We start from the raw sequence: 6,974 nt of genomic DNA on the forward strand, positions 1-6,974 counted from the left end.
TGGAAAGAAGGAAGCTCAAGGCTACCGGACATCGAGTCACGACGTTTAACCGGTCAAGGGATACCTTTAGCATAACAACCGCGCAAACGGGGCCACATGAAGGAAATAATGTCCAAACTTTGAGCATAAATGGATGCAAATGCTTATGTGGGAAGTGTCAAGCTTTACACTTTCCCTACTCCCACCTTCTCGCTACATGTGTAGAGATATGACTGAATGTTGTCCAGTATGTTGAGTCATGTTGGAGCACTGCCGAGCACTATGCAACGTACGCCGCCGATTTTAATCCGATTAGGCACAAGGCATATTGGCCAGCACCGTATGCGCCTTCGCCAGGAGCTGATATTGCAGGACCATCCAGTAGACAGGTAGACGCCACGTCCAACTTAACTGCCACCCCATCCATGTCATATCTATTGGACGACATTTTTTATGCGGAGGAAATGAATGCACTCCCCATGCCACCTCGTTCTCATCTAGAGCCATCATATGAGTTATCTCCCCATCCGCTTCGCATGGATGTTGATTATGCAGTACCTCTTGGCGGAGATGCTAGACATACAAGACGACGACGGAACAAGACACTAGATGCAGATAAGCAACCAAGAGAGGGCAAACGCAGATGGCAGCCACCCTGAAATCGGAGACGACCTGCATACGACACTGAGTAGCATTGATTATTTTTACTTCCTTTATATATCATCAATTTTTTTTTTCATTTGCATAGCATCATTGCATTATTTATGTATCATTGAGAATGTTTATTCATTTTCCCTAGCATGTATATGTGAATGAAAGTTGTAAATAAATGTTGTGACCACACTGGTATTCCCGATTAAAATTGTTTTCTTTGAACATGTGCATGTATTTGAATAGGCTCTTATGTATTGCTTCCCAATATGTATATGTATATGAAAGTTGTGAATGAAATTTGTGAACATATTAATATCGATTGCCGAGGATAAATGTTTTCTGTGAATAGGTGCATTGATGGATATGGTCATTTTTAAAAGGAGACTTTGCCAACTTTTTTATAGTAATTTGATACTTTGAATGTGTATGAAAGCTGTAAATGAAATTTGTGAACATACTGGTGTCGATTGCTCAGGAAAAATGTTTTCTTTGCACAGGTGCATGGATGAATATGGTCATTTTTTAAAGGAAACTCTATCGAAATTTTTACATTAATTCGATACTTTGAATGTGTATAAAAGCTGTGAATGAAATTTGTGAACATACTGATATCGATTGCCTAGGAAAAATGTTTTCTTTGAACAGGTGCATGGATGAATATGGTTATTTTTTAAAGGAAACTCTGCTGAAATTTTTACAATAATTCGATACTTTGAATGTGTAAGAAAGAAAATTGGCAACAGTGGAGAAAAAATCACATACATGAGAAAATGAAATGGAAAAAACAGTGTTCATTTAGTTACATGTCAATCTAATTCATCCACATTTCCCTTCAACAATTATAAGAATGTTTGACCCACCCACCTTCAAAGTAACAACAATATTATAGGCAAGAACAGAAACGACGTCAACTCAACAAAAAATAACCAAAAAAAACATGATCCAGACACATCATCACATTTCAAACTTCTTTTGTGAGGGATGAAAATTAGCAATAACAAGGTTTTGCTTACTTTATGAAAATTAATAATAACAAGGTTTTGCTTTCTTTAAAACTTGAAAATTTTTAGAAAACAAGAAAATATACTATTTATATTTAATTTTTATTAACTCATAATTATATTAATGATATACTAATATTTTTCAAAAATTAAAATTTTAATATTAATGATTGTAAAATTAATTTTTCTCATTCATTTATTATATATTTTATTTTTTTTCTTAGAATCAAACATGAAAAAATTTATTATATTTTTTCTTCATTTTTATCACATTAAAGCACAAATTAAGTGTTCAAAAACTTAAAAAGATAAAAATAGAATTGAATACTTAGGATTTTTTAATTTACAGAAAAAATGCATACAAAGTAAATCTCGCTGGACCGTCCAGCGAGATTTAAACAGCCTGTCGAGTCGTGTTTTGACGCGTGTTAAGCAAATCCCGTTGGACCATCCAACGAGATTTGCTTGGGAAAGAAGCAGGTGCTGACGCGTGGCAATCTTGCTGCTTGGTCCAGTGAGATTTGTTTAAATCTCGTTAGACCGAGTAGCGAGATTACGTAAACATTCAAATGGGAAAATTTTTCCCAATCAAACTATTATTTAATATTTTATTAAAAAATAAAATTAAAAAGGGAAAAAACTCCAAATTGCGTCCTATCATCTAGATTCTGAACCAATTCGGTGTTCATTAGTAGAACAAACCGGTATTGGAATTCCACGTGATCTTCATGATCACACAAGTGGCTGAGTGTGTATATATAAATAAATAATTAAAATTAAGTATTTTAATTTATGGATATGGGTGTATGACCAAAGTCTTGTATTCTTTATGGTTAATGAAAGGTTTCTCAATTAAGATATATTGAAATAATGGAGATGTATTTATTAAAGTAATGAATCTCCTTAACCAATATATCATTAAGGAAGTATCATATTTAATCAAGATACATTTAGCTTGCAAGAAGAGAAATGTCATATTTGTGACTCTTCGATGGATTAAGTCACTTATAAAATTTTATATTAAGATTTTTGATCCCTCTCACTACTCAACCTAGTTTGATTATTTTTCTATCAGTAATCCAAACAAAATAATGAGTGAGAAGAGATAAAATCAGGTAGTTTTTGCATTTTTGAAACTTAATCAATATGAAGAAGAAAAGAAGAAATACTGACATCCAAATTTGGTCAACCCAATAGAAATGGCGCTAGGTATCTCATAGTTCAGTTTCTATATTCTTACTTAATATGGTTCCTAAATTAAGATGAAAATCCTTTCTTATGTAAAGTTTCTAACAATTGAAACCACCATCGACCACGAATAGTCACATTGTCGTGTTAGAGCATCTTTGAGTTAAAGCTGTAAAATGAGTCGATCTAAGTCAAACTTTACCATGCACAACCTTATTTATTAAATTTTTAATAAAATTCAAATTGAACTTGAATATGCTTGCTCAAACTTATTTATTAAGTAAATAAACAAGTTTAAGCTTCCTTATGAAATCGAACTACTAAGATGTACACAAATAGTTTGATTCTTTTAGACCCTCTCACTATAAGAGGTAAAAAGGCTCCTAAGATTTTATTAGAAAAAAGTAGATGAAGCTTTTACTAGTACTATCTTAGGGTCTTTTTGTCCGAATAATCTAGCCTACCGATCTTATCACTAAACTCAAGTTGCAGAGTTTGTGGTAAACAAGTGTATGTCTAGACAATCCCTACTTGTAAACCCACTATACTTTATTAAGCCCAATTCAACCTTATAAAAAAAAATGAGGTCATAAATAAGCTTAATCCAAACCTATAAACAAGCCCGCCAACCATAAATGGAACCAAATTGTTCACCAATTGAACTTATTCATGTTCAGGTTTGACACGTCTATTAATCAAGTCTCAAAATTGAACATAAATATATTTACCCTGCTTTTTTAATCACGTACAAGCTCATGAGTCCTTTTGGAGCCAAAATACTAAGATGCTTACAAACAGTTTGATTCTTTAAATTCTTTCAATGTGGATAAAAAACTAGGCCATCTGATAGGACTAACGTGGTCCTCTCACGCAATAAAAATCACTCCAATATTGGACCCTATTTGACTGCATGTGGGCGTTGCAAAGTTGGACTCACTATTTTGGAGTGATTTTGTTAGACGAGAGGATTATGTTGGTCCTTCCAGAGGACCAAATTTTTTTTGTCAGTATGGAAGGGGCTCTTAGGGTTTGGTTGGACAAAAAGCAGAATGGACTCTTACTAGTACTGCCCTTGCTCCACCAGTTCAACCTATTGGCCTTGAGACTAGCCCCATCACTAAATTCAAGTTATGGAATTTAGGCTAAATAAGTCTATGCCTCAACAACCCTACTTTTAAAACCCACATTATATTCTATTATGCCTAATTCAACCTTATTAAATGAAGTCATAAATGAGTCCAATGCAAACCAAATTGTTCACGAGTCAAAATGACTCAAACCCATTCATATTAATATTTGACTCATCTATTAATCAAATCCCAAAATTGGACTTGAGAATTACTCATTTGTACAACTCACACACCAGTCATGAGCAACTTACACTTGTGTAGATTCATTTGATCTATAAAGGAACCTGCTCCTCACACCATATTTTAATTAGATTTAAGATGATTGGGTCAAATTGGACCATTCATCCTCTATGATTTCGATCCTCATATTTTTTTTAGGAGACCCCACTCTTACCGTAGCTAAACTAGTTCATTTGGTTTGACATGGTCCCAATTAGTTCAAATAGTTTTCCTTTTTGTTTTTTACACTTATTATTATTATTATTATTATTATTATTATTATTATTATTATTATTATTATTATTATTATTTTCTTTGGAAAATAAAAATGGCAAAAATATTATTTTTTGAAACTATCTTAACTGATTTTAGATTTTTTTGTTAATGTTTTACTCTTCAACTTCTACTAAAATTTTTATATATATTTTATACTTTCAAATCAATTTGGTAATTGTAGGGAGAGATTCAATGAGTATGTGATGGTTTGTAACGATTACATCAGAGTAAGACCATGAGGATAATAACATAATTGCCAAATAAGGAAGAGATTAGTGGAGCCCTTCACAACATGTGCAAAAACAACCAGACGAAGATGGTTGTGCACTTGCATGAACTATGTATCGATTGAGAAGTAAGGTGTACTCCCAAGAGAGGGGGGGGGGGGTTGAATTGAGATTTAAAAATTTCTTTATAAATTTTTTTATTAAGTCTTTCTCAACTATTTTAGATTCAATAATCACACAAGTATAATTGATTTGTAATCACAAGTACAGCTAAGAACCAATTTAAGATTAAATCTTTATGAATGAAAATATCAACTTGAATAAGATTTTAGAGATTTTATTTTACAACGCTTTGCAACTTTATCAATATTCCTTTCAGCAATTTAATTCAAAATAAGAACTCAATTTATCTTTTGAATATGTTAACCCAATCAACAAGGTAAGCTTGATTTCACAATATGAAACAAAATAGAAATTTCAGCAAGCTTCCAAAATTCAGACTTTGATATCAAAATAACTTACTTGAATTTAAGTATGTAACTAATTAATAAGTTAATGAGCTTTGATATTTATCAATCAACGTACTCCTTTTAACTAAGGTTTTCGTAATTCCCAATAACAAATTAATTTCCAGCAATTAAGTAAGCATCCACGCAATTTATATATGCAAAAAATTAAAGAGAGTAGGGAAGAGAGAGAGAGACACTGGATTTTCACAAGGTTCAACCCAATGCCTACATCCTTACCCTAAGCAACCGCTATGAGGATTCCAACTTTCTTTATTATGCCACAGTTACAACCTCTCTCCCTCAAAGGTAGAGTTCGTCTCTCTAACAAGAATCCCCTCTCACTAGTCCAACGATTCAATCCTCTGAACTGTCAAAAAAACAACAAAAGAAACCAGAGCCTTGTGTACAAGTAACACTCTCAACAAGAGCTGATTAGTACAAGTGAATATTACAATATACTTCAATCAAAATCAATATAGAAAGATGAAGTTCAGATGATTGTTACCAAATTTCTGATTTAGAATTGAAATTCTCAATGTAAATAGATCAGAAAAACCTTAGCTTTGTTAGCAATAGCTTTCAGAAAATTTTAGTAGTAGTCTTCTAGAAATTGTATTATGTGCTTGCTAGTTGTTGTTTAATTCTTGAAATCAACATGTATTTATAGAGTTAAAAAGTAATTTTTTGTGTTGCCCAAGTTGCTTGGAGTATTTCCCAAGTTTTCCCAAAGTTTGGAGCCCAAGAAATCAAATTCGAAAAGTTTCCAATGCTATTTTTAAAACTTAAAACCCAAAGGTTAGTTGACTGAACTATCAAGGTTAGTCACCTGATCTTTTAATTCAGTGTATTTTTGAAACACAATACAAGGTCAGTTGCCGAGCCTGAGATGTCAATCGCCTGACTCAGTTCTGTCTGCTTTCTTAAAAAGCTCGTAAAATGTCAGTTACTTGTCCTACTGTCAACTTCAACCACCCTTTAGTATTTTGGGTATAACTTTCATTATAAAACTCCAAATAAGATGATCTTGGTATCAAGAGAAAGCTAATAAAAAATACTACAACTTTTATGTTGAATATTTTTGAAGATAGGATGCCATTAATATATAAAATTGCACATCAATGTAGATATAGAAAAAAGAGGAGAATCTAAAGAATCCTATTTTGGTGCTTTTCATTCCAAAAATAATTTGAACCCTTTTGAAATAAATTTTGACCTTATTAAAATATTTTCCAAGTATTTTAAAAGGTATCTAGGTCCAAGTAATTAACCTAAGAGTTTCATGCATCCATATTGAAATCATTTGAAGCACGTACATGAGACTTCTTAAAAGACTATAACTTTCTAAGCGCTAAGTCTTCATGCATTTGCTTTACTCTCAATGTCTTCACGTATTTGCTTTGACTTCCTTCATGTTTGACTTGACATTAAGCTTCAATAGTCTTTAGCTTTATAAGATCTTGTATCTTTGAGTTCGAGCTTTCAAAAGACTTTGTCAAGCATTTGTTCTTAAACACTTGAGTCTTGAATCATCACTTAACCAAATATGTTAAGTTCCATTACTTTGTTATCATCAAAACAAGATTTAAAGCCTTATAAGATCAATAATCCCCCCCCTCCCCCTTTTGATGATGACAAACAAAGACCAAAAGTGAGTAAGCCTTAATAAGGCTCTCCCTTACAATAAGCATATTCTTAACAAAATTTGAAAAGTATGTCAGTATTTAAACATATAAATCATGAATGTATACTAAATCAATGTATATTTCAAGAATTAATATTAATATCATGCTA

The sequence above is a fragment of the Malania oleifera genome, chromosome 11, assembly GCF_029873635.1.
Source record: "Malania oleifera isolate guangnan ecotype guangnan chromosome 11, ASM2987363v1, whole genome shotgun sequence".
Taxonomy (NCBI): Eukaryota; Viridiplantae; Streptophyta; class Magnoliopsida; order Santalales; family Ximeniaceae; genus Malania; species Malania oleifera.